Source organism: Acipenser ruthenus, chromosome 16, assembly GCF_902713425.1.
Source record: "Acipenser ruthenus chromosome 16, fAciRut3.2 maternal haplotype, whole genome shotgun sequence".
Taxonomy (NCBI): domain Eukaryota; kingdom Metazoa; phylum Chordata; class Actinopteri; order Acipenseriformes; family Acipenseridae; genus Acipenser; species Acipenser ruthenus.
In genome coordinates, this window is record NC_081204.1 from 19,258,381 (window position 1) to 19,271,442 (window position 13,062).

Sequence of the window (13,062 nt, forward strand, 5' to 3'; positions counted from 1 at the left end):
ACTCACCGTGTTTGTTTTGTTTGTCTCTTTATTTTGGCGTGAAGTGCCGTGTCCTGTGTTTTGTTTCAAACCTTTTATTTTCTGTTCTGTCTGTTAACACTATGTAACACAATTTTTGTTCCTGGGTAGTAAGTGTTATTTCCTAATTGCTTATGCCTCAAAAGTATAGAAAATGGCTATTATTCCCCACAAACTTTGCTTTTGTGACCAGGATAGTGATATTTTGAAATTTACCTATTTCCAATGAGAAAACGGGCAAATTTGTGTCTTTTCGTTCACATAAAGTCAGAAAAAAACAACATATGAATCCAAATTAACATGTGTTTATACTAAAGTAATACAAAAATGACTACAAAAGATTTAGAAGTGAGTAGTTTTTGAGATTTACAATTATACTGTAAATCACTTTCACGAATCAGCCCCCAAATGTAGTCTCCCATCATGTTCTCGTTATACTGTCCTTGGTAGCGGCGTTCAAAGTCCAATATATCCTGGTGGAAGCGCTTGCCTTGCTCCTCCAAGTACGCTCCCATGTGCTCCTTGAATTTATCAAGATGAGCATCAAGGATATGGACTTTGAGGGACATTGTGCCGTAGTTCTTCACCAGAGTCTCAACCAGCTCCACATAGTTTTCGGCCTTGTGATTGCCCAGGAAGCCCCGAACCACTGCGACAAAGCTGTTCCAAGCCGCTTTCTCCTTACTAGTGAGCTTCTTGGGGAATTCATTGCACTCCAGGATCTTCTTTATCTGTGGTCCGATGAAGACACCGGCTTAGACCTTTGCCTCAGACAGCTTCGGGAAGAAGTCTTGAAGGTACTTGGAGGCTGCCGACTCCTTATCTAGAGCTCTGACAAATTGTTTCATAAGGCCCAATTTGATGTGCAGTGGTGGCATCAGCACCTTCCGGGGGTCCACCAGTGGCTCCCACTTGACGTTGTTCCTCCCCACAGAGAACTCGGTCCGCTGTGGCCAGTCCTGCCTGTGGTAGTGCGCCTTGGTGTCCCTGCTGTCCCAAAGGCAAAGACAGCAGGGAAACTTGGTAAAACCGCCTTGGAGACCCATCAGGAATGCCACCATTTTGAAGTCTCCTATGACCTTGATGCCATCTCAGAAAAATGCAGATATGTATCCACTTAGGCAGCTGGAACTAAACTGAACTAGTGGGCTTAAGGCCCCTGTATTTATACTACTATTTATATTACTGGAAAGTTCTAGAAAGTTCTAGAAGTTACTCCAAGTTTACTCAGCACTGAATCTATCTGGAATGTTCTGGAAAATAGGTAAATTTCAAAATATCACTGTCCTGGTCACAAAAGCAAAGTTTGTGGGGAATAATAGCCATTTTCTATACTTTTGAGGCATAAGCAATTAGGAAATAACACTTATTACCCAGGAACCAAAAAAAAAAAAAAAAATTGTTACACGGTGTAATCATTAAATACTGAGCGCGATCACGCGCTCAGCTTCACCAAAACCCCAAGTCTCTGTGTATTACTTCCTGTTTCAGGTCTGACGCCACCCACTCCCGCCGTCTTTGTGACAATAATGAAGCTGAAAACAATTGGATTACATTTTAGGGATATAATGTTAGAAATGGAGAATACATGTATCCCTAAAATGAGAAATGGTAAACTTAAAAAAAAGAAACCACGATGGGTAAATCGATCTATTAAGCTGCATATTAAAAATAAAATATTAAATGAAAGGAAGCAGCCTCACAAATAGAATACAGAGAGGCCTGTAGAGGCCTGTAGAGGCCTTACAAAACAGACCAGGAGAGTGAAAAGGGAACTAGACAGACAAGATAGTAAACTTAATCCAAAAGGGTTTCTTCAATATGTTAATACTAAAAGGAAAGTGAAATAGGATGTCAGTAGTGTATGTGACAGCAGTGTAATTTAGTGACTAAAGACTACCAAATCACAGATATACTTAATCAATACTTTGTACACGTATTTACAAAGGAGGATTTATACAATATACCAAGGTTAACAGAATGTACACAAACATCATTACCAGAGTTTGTTATGAAAGAGAATGAAGTACTAAGGGAGCTAGCAGCACTTCAAATAAACAAATCTCCAGGGCCTGATGGAGAACTCAGGGAAACTAGAGAACAGATTTTTAACACAATATGTTATAGTCAATAAATTTATAAATAAAGGAGTCATTGGACAGGAAAGTTGGCAATGTTGTTCCTATATTTAAAAATAAATTCGACCCTGGGAACTACAGCCCTATACGTTTAACATCAATCACATGTAAAATCATGGAAACTAATAAGGACCAAAATGGATGAATATTTATATAGTAACAACATTATAGGAGACAGCTAGCATGGCTTTAGAAGGGTAGAACTTGTTTAATTTACTAGATTTCTTTCAGGAGGTGACTAGAGTGGACAAGGATGCGTATGACATAATCTACTTAGATTTACAAAAAGCATTTGACAAAGTACTACAGGAAAGGCTATATCTAAAGATGAAATCAGTAGGAATAAATGGTAAAGTAGCAGCATGGATTCATAACTGGTTACAAGATAGAAAGCAAAGAGTTATAATTAGAGGCCAGACATCAAACTTGAACAAATGGGGTAACACAGGGATCATTGCTATTCTTATTCTATATAAATGACCTGGACCAAGACATAATCATTAAACTATGCAAATTTCAGACAACACAAAACTGGGAAGGGTAGCCAACTCCCAAAGAGCAGCTTCAATAATACAGAGAGATTTATTATTATTATTATTATTATTATTATTATTATTATTATTATTATTATTATTATTATTATTATTTATTTCTTAGCAGACGCCCTTATCCAGGGCGACTTACAATCGTAAGCAAAAACATTTCAAGCGTTACAATACAAGTAATACAATAAGAGCAAGAAATACAATAACTTTTGTTCAAGTAAAGTACAAGTTTGACAAACCACAATTCAATAATACAGCAGGTAATAGTGATAGTTACATCAGGATATGATTAAATAGTGATAGTTACATCAGGATGTGATTAAATACAAAGTACTACAGGTTAAAAACTTGGCAGATTACAGTATTCTGAAGTACATGATTAAATGCAGTAAAATAGGGGCTGATAAGAGCAAAATAAAGCACATTTACATGAAGGGTGATAGTGTCCCAGGATACAAACAGAGGAGTTCTACAGGTGCTCTTTGAAGAGGTGAGTCTTAAGGAGGCGCCGGAATTTAGACAAGATTCAAGCTTGGTCTGACACATGGCAGATGAAATTTAATGTGAATAAATGTAAATTCTTGCACATAGGGTGCAAAAACATTAGAGGCAAGTACAGCATGAATAGTAATGAAATAGAGGAAGCTATGTATGAAAAGGACTTGGGGGTCCGCAGTGCGGAGAAGCTATAAAAAAGGCAAATAGAATGTTAGGTTATATAGCCAAGAAAGTCGAATTCAAATCAAGAAAAGTTATATTAAAATTATACAATGCACTAGTATGGCCACACCTAGAATATTGTGTCCAGTTCTGGTCCCCATATCATAAGAAAGACATTGAGGCATTGGAGAGAGTACAGAGGAGAGCAACACGATTAATCCCAGGATTGAAGGGTATGTCATATGAAGATAGACTGAAAGAGCTGAATCTGTACAGCCTAGAAAGGAGGAGAACCAGAGGCGACTTAATAGAGGTATTTAAAATTGTCAAGGGGTTTAACAAAGTAACTGCTGAGAATTATTTTTCACAGGTCACAGAGAACAGAACCAGGGGCCACGAGTGGAAGCTGAAGAAGGGCATATTCAGAACCGAGGATAGAAGGTGCTTTTGCATGGAAAGGGTGGTGAACCATTGTTATGTTCTTTTCTGTCCCTTAGCAATAAGATGCAATTAATTGTTCACTCTCCTTAAATAGTATCAATCACAAGTACCTACCAAGGACAAAAAGTCATGTTTGTACCCCACAATGTATTAAATTAGCTTAGCTGGGATTTTGTGCCAGGGGTGTCCTACATTATTGCTGCTGGCTACAGACCTCCGTACCAGGCTTGAGTGACCGTGGATAGAGTTGTAGTACAATCTCGTAACCCTAATTCACAGAGCAACATTTGTTTCAGAAGAATGAAAACGTGAAAAAAAAAATCTGTTGGTTCCACAAATTTCTTCAAAAAAACAAACATGAGGCTTAACATCAGCTTGCTGCAAGACTTACAGAACCAAGTTCCAGAAAGGTACAAAAATGCAGTGCACCAAGTTGTTTACTAGTTTTGTTAATATCAATTATCAATATACAGTATATGTACATCACAAAATGTATATATAAAGTATTGGGACAGTGAAGTCTAAACTGGGATTTTCACTATGAACTCTAATAATAATCATTTCTTCCAAAAAAAAAAAACATGACTGATAAGTACAACTCCTAAGTGTTTTATTTTTAATAAAGTCAATTCAGTTCTACCCTCTTGGGTCAATTAAACAAATTGATAGTGTTGAACCTCTTTATTTTGAAGGGGCAAAAGCATTGGGACAATTGGCTGACGGGTGTCTCTTGTTGGTCAGGTGTTTGCTGTTGGGTAATTAGGCACTCATAAAAGAGCTGTGAACATCCTATCAACCTGTCTCGCTTTGACATCAGTGTTTGGAGTTCGTAGTCGAAAATCAATATGAAACCCAGAGAACTTTCTGTTAAAGAAAAGCAGGCAATATTGAAGCTGAAAGAAAAGAAAAACTCAATCAGAACCATAGCACAGAAATTGGGCATACCAAAATTAACAATTTGGAATACACTGAAGAAGAAAGAAACCACAGGTATAATTACCTATCAGCCAAGACCGGGCTGGCCAGGAACAACATCTGCAGTTAATGACAGTAAAATTATCAGAGCTGTCACGAAAACCCTAAAACAACTGTCAGTGAAATCACCAACAACCTCCAGAGTGCAGGGATGAAGGTATCAAAATCCACAGTTCGCAGAAGACTGAGACAGCAGAAGTACAAAGGCTACACTGCAAGATGTAAACTTCTCCTCAGTACCAAGAACAGAAAAGCCAGGTTAGAATTTGCTCTGAAGTACAAAGATGAGCCAGGAGAGTTTTGGAACAAAGTTTTATGGACAGATGAGACCAAGATAAACCTTTACCAAAGTGATGGAAAGGTTAAAGTGTGGAGAAAGGAAGGAACTGCAGATGCTCCAAAGAACACCACCTCATCTGTGAAGCATGGTGGAGGTAATCTCATGGCCACCTCTGGAACTGGCTCACTCGTCTTTATTGATGATGTAACTAATGATGGCAGCAGCAGAATGAATTCTGAAGTTTTACAGAAACATTTTTGTCTGCTTATGTAGAAGAAAATGCTTCCATACTTATTGGGCGGCGCTTCACCATGCAGCATGACAATGACCCAAAACATACGGCCAATACAACCAAGGAGTTCATCAGGAGAAAAAAGTGGAAAATCTTAGACTGGCCAAGTCAATCTCCAGATCTGAATCCAACTGAGCATGCATTTAACATGCTGGAGAAAAAATTGAAGTCAGAACACCCCAAGAATAAACAAGAACTCAAAATGGCTTGGCAAAGGCTTGGCAAAGCATCTCAAATGATTACACAAAGAGTTTGGTGAGTTCAATGGGTCGCAGACTTCATGCAGTTATTGCCTCAAAGGGATATGCAACCAAATACTGACTTTTACACCCTAAAAGTTACTTAAAGTGAATGTGTCCCAATACTTATGGTCACTTGAAATAAGTGGGTTGAACACAAAGTATGTTCTTGTTCTAATATGATCAAATGTATGCATGGAATTACCCAAAAATAAAACACAGATTATTGTACTTTCACATTAATCTCATAATCACAAATACAAATTGCTTGACTGTAATGCAAAAATAACAGGTTAGACCTCGCTGTCCCACTACTTTCGGAAGGCACTGTGTGTGTGTGTGTGTATATATACAGACGTGCTCAAATTTGTTGGTACCCCTCCACAAAAAACGAAGAATGCACAATTTTTTCTGAAATAACTTGAAACTGACAAAAGTAATTGGCATCCACCATTGTTTATTCCATATTTAATAGAAATCAGACTTTGCTTTTGATTTTTTATTCAACATAATATTGTAAATAATAAAACAAATGAAAATGGCATGGACAAAAATGATGGGACCGTTAACCTAATATTTTGTTGCACAACCTTTAAAGGCAATCACTGCAATCAAACGTTTTCTGTAGCTCTCAATAAGACTTCTGCACCTGTTAACAGGTAGTTTGGCTCACTCTTCCTGAGCAAACTGCTCCAGCTGTCTCAGGTTTGATGGGTGCCTTCTCCAGACTGCAAGTTTCAGCTCTTTCCATAGATGTTCGATTGGATTCAGATCAGGACTCATAGAAGGCCACTTCAGAATAGTCCAATGTTTTGTTCTTATCCATTCTTGGGTGCTTTTAGCTGTGTGTTTTGGGTCATTATCCTGTTGGAGGACCCATGACCTGCGACTGAGATAGAGCTTTCTGACACTGGGCAGTACGTTTCGCTCCAGAATGCCTTGATAGTCTTGAGATTTCATTGTGCCCTGCACAGATTCAAGGCACCCTGTGCCAGGCGCAGCAAAGCAGCCCCAAAACATAACTGAGCCTCCTCCATGTTTCACTGTAGGTATGGTGTTCTTTTCTTTGAAAGCTTCATTTTTTCGTCTGTGAACATAGAGCTGATGTGACTTGCCAAAAAGCTCCAGTTTTGACACATCTGTCCAAAGGACATTCTCCCAGAAGGATTGTGGCTTGTCAATATGCATTTTAGCAAATTCCAGTCTGGCTTTTTTATGTTTTTCTGTCAAAAGTGGAGTCCTCCTGGGTCTTCTTCCATGGAGCCCACTTTTGCTCAAAAAGCGACGGATGGTGCGATCAGAAACTGACGTACCTTCACCTTGGAGTTCAGCTTGTATCTCTTTGGCAGTTATCCTTGGTTCTTTTTCTACCATTCGCACTATCCTTCTGTTCAATCTGGGATCGATTTTCCTCTTGCGGCTGCTCCCAGGAAGGTTGGTTACAGTTCCATGGACCTTAAACTTCTTAATAATATTTGCAACTGTTGTCACAGGAACATCAAGCTGCTTGGAGATGGTCATGTAGCCTTTACCTTTACCATGCTTGTCTATTATTTTCTTTCTGATCTCCTCAGACAACTCTCTCCTTTGCTTTCTCTGGTCCATGTTCAGTGTGGTGCACACAATGATACCAAACAGCACAGTGACTACTTTTCTCCATTTAAATAGGCTGAATAACTGATTACAAGATTGGAGACATGTGTGATACTAATTAAAGAAACTAATTAGTTTGAAATATCACTATAATCCAATTATTTATTATCTTTTCTAAGGGGTACCAACAAATGTGTCCAGGCCATTTTAGAATATCTTTGTAGAATAAGCAATAATTCATCTCTTTTCACAGCTTCTTTGCTTTATTCTATGACATACCAAAGGCATGCAAGTATACATGATAAAATAGCTTTTAATTTCATCACTTTTCAGGAGGAATGAAGCATTATTCCAATGAGCTGTAAGGGTACCAACAAATTTGAGCACATCTGTGTGTATATATATACTCAGTAATGTGTACCATATAATACATTATCCAATTCTATGCTTCACAATCACAGACTGCCATGTTAACTTCACAGTGCTGCAGTTACTATCCACTGCACTGCAACTCTCCCAAACAATACTACTGCGACCACCTCGACGTACTTGCGCAAACGGACCTTTGGAACGGAAGTCCCTGAGCTCTCTCTTTGATTGCCAACAGATTCACCCATTAGACAGCGCTCTCGCCGGAGACTCTCAATCGCCACAGCCAATAAGGCGCTAGGCGGGGGCGGGGCTTGTTGAGGTTCAGGAGTGGGGTAGCTTTGGGACTAAAGAGCGAAGAAGAGTAAGTCGGTGACGAGCAGGTAAGAAAATCAGCCCAAGTTAGTGATATTCGACCCGCCGCAGATATGTTTTGAGATAGTAGAGAGGAAAAGAGAGAACTTGTCGTGGGGAGAGCACTGGCGCCTGTAGCGTTTTGCGAACTTGTCGTTTTTAAACTGTCCAAGCGGTAGTTCTCATGATAGTTGACACGGTATACACAGCCTGTGTGTCATCTCATTTTAGTTTTATTGTCGTCAGGAATGTGTTTATGTAAAATCAATAACGGCAATAATTAGGATTTAATTTCCAAGAATAAAAAACGGCAATGTGTGTGTATCTGACCCCGGTATAGAAAACAATGCATGGATACTAGAACTTTTGAAAGTTAAAACTGTGTAGGTAGGAGGAAGAGACGTACCGGGTTGGCAGTCCTTGATTGAAAGCCATTGTAATCGACAATTTATGTAATTGATCTGTGTAGAAATGTAAGATTTTAGAGAACTGTATTAGTACAGACTGTTCGTTTTAAAAGTATATTATTGTATTACTCGAGCGAAGCAGGATTTGGGAGCTGTCCTGTCACGTTATTGTGGCTTTTTTGTGATTTGGGTCAAAATGCTAAAGTAACAACTAAGAAGATTTTTATGCTGTTTATGTATGTGATGCGGTCAGTGGTGTCCCCCTCACTGTGTTTACGTCTCCACTCCCGTTGCCTCTGCTATAGGATAATGCCAGTCGTATCTGACCTATGATAGGCGTTAGTTGTGAATGGTCCTATTGCACTACGTATATTTTTCATCAACTACATTCGAGGTACTGTAGTCAATATCAGACAACATAATCAAATTAACATCATTTGTGATTTAATAATGCACGCACTACTTGAGTGTTGGGGTTGCACATTGCAACCTTCCCATTGCAGCCATTTCATGTTTGTACATTCTTCTACTGAAACCTAGATGTGTTTTGCTGTCACTTTACAATCTGCAATGGGCAATACAGGGTACCTCCGCGTGTTATATATAAACGTGCATGTGCCGTATTAATAGAACGGCAAAACATTGAAAATGCACGGGATCTTGTATAATAATAATAATAATAATAATAAAACGTTTTTAAATTAGTTTTAATTTTGTATTTTATTTCCATGCGTATTCATGGCTGGTTGCCTGCAGTAGATACACAGTAACCCTAGAAAAACAAAACTGAATCTGGCAACAAGAGTTCAAACAGTCATTTTAAAGGACACTAGATCAGGGTTTCCCAGTCCTGCTACTGGGGACCCCCTGTGTCTGCTGGTTTTCATTCCAACTGAGTTCTCAATTACTTACTTGAACCCTTAATTGAACTAATACTGTGCATAATTAGACCTTTTTAATTGTTTTCAGCTTTTAAACAGTTGTAGATTTCAAGTTAACTCTACAATTTTATAAAACTTGAAATTGGCATCTTTTTAGGAGCTGAGAACAATTTAAAAGGTCTAATTAAGCACATTATGAGTTCGGTGAAGGGTTTGATTGAGTAATTGAGAAAGTAGGAATGAAAACCAGCAGACACAGTGGGCCCCAGCACCGGGGTTGGGTGTCACTGTTATAACCTTTACTGTATTGTTTGAAACACACATCCTGTATCAAGTTAATGTCTGATGTTAAACATGTTTTTATGAAGGACAGTAGATAGAGTGCAATGCTATATTTACCTTTCTAGTTTTTGTGATGTTTTAATGAGATGGCAAAATTAAATAGCCTGTTTTCTCAGCAAGTGTGTTTACAACTACAACTCAGACATGAACTGGATCAGAGTCAATCAGATTAGAAGATTTTTATCAGCTGAGCCTCCTGTTTGCACGTGAACACGGAGCTGAGCTGCCTTTGGCCAGTATGTGGAAAGGCCCTGAAGGACGTCCTATTCACCTCCCACTGCGCAAAGACATTTCCCCTCCCCAAAAAGAAGCACAAGTGTTTAAATCAACACCAAGCCTGGCATTTGTATCACTTGTGTGTTTCTACTTCAAGGTGGTGGTTCCTTGCTAATTGAGATTGAATGTTGCCATCAGAAATGGAGCGAAGCATTGCAAACTTTGCTTATTGGACATGTAAAGAAACAGATGTTATTGTATAGGCTGCATTTACACACCAGTCTGACAGCTCTCTTCAGTATGTCAATGTAAACAATAATTCATTTTATTACCCACAAGAGAAACACATTTGTTTAATAGCTAAAAAGAAACCTCTGCGACTTTCAATGGTGTACATTCTCCCCCAGAACTCAAGCTTATTTACCAACAATGCATCTATACTAACGCATCGCTGTTCTATCGATGAGGCAATTTAAAAAATAAAGCTTTTCATAAATCCAAAGATTTCCTTCAGTTCTTTGTTTAAAGTAGTGCTTTTGGACCTGAAGCTAGTGCTTCTACATATATTCACATCTGGGGTTACCAGATTTCCAGAGTGAAAAACTGCAATGTTTATTTTTCTTCAATTCACTGACGCCGTAGCAACTCTGAAGGCGTTTATAATAACACAATCACAATGAATAAATTCAACATTGGGTGTGTTTATTGCAGATTATAACAGCTTGTTTTCTTTCTATTGTCATCTAATCAGAACATATTAACTGTACATGAAAACAGATTAGAAACAATGCATCAGCTATTCCCATTTAAACATGTGGCATGCACCTAGTCAGAACTGTTAAGCACGTAATGCATGTGGTTACATTTTGAATGGTTAACTTGCTGAGCACACGGGTGCTGTTTTATACTTTTTAAAAATGTGATTACAATGTTACTTGTATTCGCCCCGTGAAGGAAGCCTTTCATTTTCTTAGTGACTTTACTGTAATGATTTGTTCAATCCTAGATAGAGGTTCCCACAAAACCAAGCATTTCCTCATATTGATACGTATCAAAATACGATCACAGGTTACATTTGTAGATCTGTGTGAAAAACTAGATTTCTGACAGAGTTCTGTGGCAATTAGGCTTGTTTCACTTTTATGCCATATGAATTATTAAATGTCTTGAAAGCTTGTGACTAATTTTTGTTTAGTTAGTCCAATAAAAGGTATCACATCTCCTTCTCTTTGTCTATCGTCTCTGGACTGATACGGCTATCGCATTATAGCACAAATACAAAAGTGTGTTTGTATTTTGGAATCCTCTGCCTCTGTCTCTCTCAGCGTTCTGTCAAAGATAGTATTTGGTTCTGTTGTCAGAGTAACAATCCCAGCTTCCTGTTGCTGTTGTCAATGCTTGTTTGACACTGACAATGGGGGCGTTGTCTACGAATATACATGGCAAATGCCAGCTGTCTCAGGGACCGTTGCAATTACAATAGACCAAAAACAGACCAAAGCCATCGCAGAGCCCCCTCTGGAGCAGGCAACTTTTAGGATGGCTGGACCTGGGCCAGCTGCGTTTACACACACAAAAAAAACAAAAACCTAAGCTGTCTGAGTCAGCTTAAATATGAAAGAATCTGAAATAGATGAAAGGTACAGTAAAGTGAGTGTTATGGAATTGTTATTCATTAGTGAACTGGGAGCTGTACTATAGTGTGTTGATTTTTGATTATTGGAAGGGGATTCACACATTCAGGTAAAAGAAAAGTGCTACAATACTACTGTATCTTTGCATTGCTATAATTTGATGCAGTTACTGCGGGTTAAAGTGAGCTTATTTTTTATTTATTTATTTATTTCTTGGCAGATGCCCTTATCCAGGGCGACTTACAATTGTTACAAGATATCACATTATTTTTCCATACAATTACCCATTTATACAGTTGGGTTTTTACTGGAGCAATCTAGGTAAAGTACCTTGCTCAAGGGTACAGCAGCAGTGTCCCGACCTGGGATTGAACCCACAACCCTCCGGTCAAGAGTCCAGAGTCCTAACCACTACTCCACACTGCTGCCCTATGCAAAGGTTAGAAGCTTGAGATGCAAAGGTTACAATTTTCCCAAACCGAAACCAACGTGCATAAAATTCTAAATCGAAAGATACCGGCAGAAGAGAAGAGTGAACCGAAACAGTTTTTTTTTTGTACAATGAAAAAGCGTTGGCAGTTTCAGGATCTCATTGCACCCTTCGCTGCACATAGACCATTCATATTACCATCCCTTAATCATTTTAATATGGTAACAGAAATCAAAAGTTACAGTATGAGAAAACTTACTTGATTGATTCTGACAGCCCTCAGTAGAAAAACTGTGTAGGTGTTCAGTTATCTGGAGGTGTTTTCATATGCAAACACTCACCCTGCGTACCTTAACTTAAACATTTTGCTAAAAAAATGCATCCTAAGAAGTGAAAAGCTGAAGGTGGAAGCTTTTAGAGTTCAAAAAAAAAAAAAAAGTGCTATTACTCTGTGTAGACCTGTGGCAAAGTGGTTGCTGATTATGTACAGGTGCAGAGGTGATGCAGTGCAGGAATAAACAGACAGAGATTTGTAATCCGGTATGGAAAATAGATGTTTTAGTTTTGTTATAATCCAGGTCTGGTGACCAAATAATAAACTCTGGTTATACACAGCGATGCTTAAAACACGGAGAACAGTAGCAGGGATTGCAGCCCTAAACAATAAACAGTGTCTCTCCCACAATATACAACCACGATCACCAGTCCTGGGTGCGTGCTGTAGTGCTCGTGGTGGGTGATACAGTTTAAAGAGTGACAAATAGTGCAGTGCTGTTCCGGGTTCAGTGCTGGCTCTTAGCGACAGCTCCGGAACGTTTTAGCCGTCTATAAACACACAAGTAACAATTATAGACAAGACAAACAAACAGTCACGATACTCTTAATACACAGTGCACGGGTCCTTCCAGGTCTATTTTGAAACCAAAAGCGAAGGAAAAGATTTACAATTCTCCGGCTCCTTTTAAGCGATTATGCATGACCCCTTGGTAAACGATTGCAGCTGATTCAATTGCCTGCACTGCTACCTCGTTTACTTTCCAGGTCAATACTTTCCTGCACCGGAGTCTTGCCTTTTTCCAGGCTGACTGACCTCCCGACCCAGGGAATGAACTGTCAGGCCAACCTGTCCAAAGCCTTTCCCTTTCGCTACTTAGTGCCCTCACAGGTCGAGAGGGAGATTTACAACCAGAACTCATTATATTTCCGTCACAAGACCTAATAAAACAGTGCTAAACTTACTAAAACATC

The 13,062-nt window shown here is 38.9% G+C and overlaps 1 protein-coding gene across 6 annotated transcripts in view; it reads left to right on the plus strand.

Moving 5' to 3' along the window:
* The first annotated feature begins 7,784 nt into the window (after positions 1-7,784).
* LOC117412174 (kelch-like protein 13) overlaps positions 7,785-13,062 on the plus strand; it is a 92,761-nt gene continuing 87,483 nt past the window's right edge. For 3 of the 6 annotated variants that reach the window (XM_058988993.1, XM_034020218.3, XM_034020224.3), the window contains exon 1: positions 7,785-7,933. The gene's annotated coding sequence lies outside the window, so the exon portion shown is untranslated. The remainder of the gene's footprint in view (positions 7,934-13,062) is intronic. The other 3 variants (XM_058988994.1, XM_034020223.3, XM_058988997.1) reach the window with 3 other exon arrangements.